The sequence below is a fragment of the Oratosquilla oratoria genome, chromosome 30 (assembly GCF_046742065.1).
Source record: "Oratosquilla oratoria isolate Oo_2021 chromosome 30, ASM4674206v1, whole genome shotgun sequence".
NCBI classification, from domain to species: Eukaryota; Metazoa; Arthropoda; class Malacostraca; order Stomatopoda; family Squillidae; genus Oratosquilla; species Oratosquilla oratoria.
The window spans coordinates 18,601,175-18,603,259 of NC_134806.1; positions in this window are offsets into that span (position 1 = coordinate 18,601,175).

Genomic DNA, 2,085 nt, shown 5'->3' on the forward strand with positions numbered 1-2,085 from the left:
GTGTGTGTGTGTGTGTGTGTGTGTGTGTTTGATGTATATGTGTATGTGTATGTGTATGTGTATGTATATGTGTATGTGTATGTGTATGTGTATGTGTATGTGTATGTGTATGTGTATGTGTATGTGTATGTGTATGTGTATGTGTATGTGTGTATGTATTTGTATGTGTATGTGTATGTGTATGTGTATGTGTATGTGATGCGTATGTTTATGTGTATGTGTGTGTATGCGAATGTGTATATGTGTATGTGTATGTTTGTGTGTGTGCTTTCCCGTGTGTGTGTATATATGTGACTCGTGTACACACGTATATTTATTCGATTACAATTTTAAACAGTACATTTCTTTTGAAGTCGAAGTACCTGTCTTAGCAAACAAGTCTCCTATTTACCCTTCACTGCCTTCCTAAATCCCTCTCTCCCTTTCCTCTCACCTCTCACTCCGTTTCCCCTCCCCTCTCACTCCCTTTCCCATCATCTCTCACTCCCAACCTTCTTTTCCTTATTGTCTCGCTGACTTCCTAGTACATATAGTCTTGTTCTTTCCTCTAATTCCTGTATTCAGCTCCTGTCTCTTTAGAATTTTTAGGTTAGGGAGGGTTCTGTGTTACATAAGATCATCCTACACACACACACATTTCCCTTTTTTTCATTCAGAACCCCCCCCAAGTTCTCCCCAAAGACTCCCCCCTCCCTTCTCTTCCCCCCCCCATTCCCCCATCCACTTCTCTCCCCGTTTCAAAACATTCCATCCCTGTCTGATATTCACTTTAGACTTGTTCTCTTCTCAATCTTTTCGCTTGATGTCATTTTTCGAAACAATGATACATGTAAATCCATTTGCACTAATTTCATCTTTACACACCTTCCATTTCCTCTCCTCTTTTTCTTCTTAATTTCTCTCACGCTTTTTCTCTCTTATCGTCTCTTGCTTTGCTCTTGCTTTCTCTCTACTCCCTTGCTTTCTCTCTACTCTCTTTTGGATTCAGGTTTTCGAACATTAACTCTTTTATAATTTTCATCTTTTCTGCACTACTCCCCCCCCTATTTTTTAATCTCTCTCTCTTTCTCTCTCTCTCTTTCTCTCTCTCTCTCTCTCTTTCACTCTCTCTCTCTCTCTCTCTCTCTCTCTCTCTCTCTCTCACACACACACACACACACACACACACACACACACACACACACACACACACACACACACACACACACACACACACACACACACACACACACACACACACACACACACACACACACACACACACACACGCACACACACACACACACACACACACACACACACACACACATACACACACACACACACACACACACACACACACACACACACACACACACACACACACACACACACACACACACACACACACACACACACACACACACACACACACACACACACACTTTCCCTCTCTCCCCCTCCCCCTCTCTCTCTCCTTTCTCTCTCCTCTCTTTTTCCTCTCTCCCTCTCCCTTCCTTCCCTTTCCCCCTCTCCACTTCCCTCCCTCGTCTCCATCTCTTGCGTCGTCCCTTCCCTCAATCTGGTTCTCTCCGTGCTACCCGATACCACCTTGCCTACGTCTATTTTGACGCAGCGACGTACCCCGGGGCTGCCACTTGACGCTACCCCCTCTCCCCCTACCCCCCGAAACGCCGGTTCCTGTTTCGTTCTTTTCGTCGTAATAAGTCTTGAGTCATGTCTTTGCAAATGGACGGGAGGTCTTTGTCTTTTCACTGAAACTGTAATGAGGTGTAAATCGCCACCTCCAATTTCTTTGCCTATTATTCTATGTACTCGTTTTCTGTTTGTATATGTTTTTATTTGTTTATGTGTCTACATACCGACTCTATTCATTTGTTTGTTTATTTGTTTATCCATTAATTTAGTTATTTATTTAGTTATAAAGTTGTTTACTTCTTCATTTATTTTTTCATTTATCTATTATTCTTATTTATTCATTTATATATTTGTTTATTTATTTATTCATTTATCTATGTATTCATATACTTATTTATTGTTTATTAATTTATCTATCTGTTTATTTATTTAATTATTTATTCACTT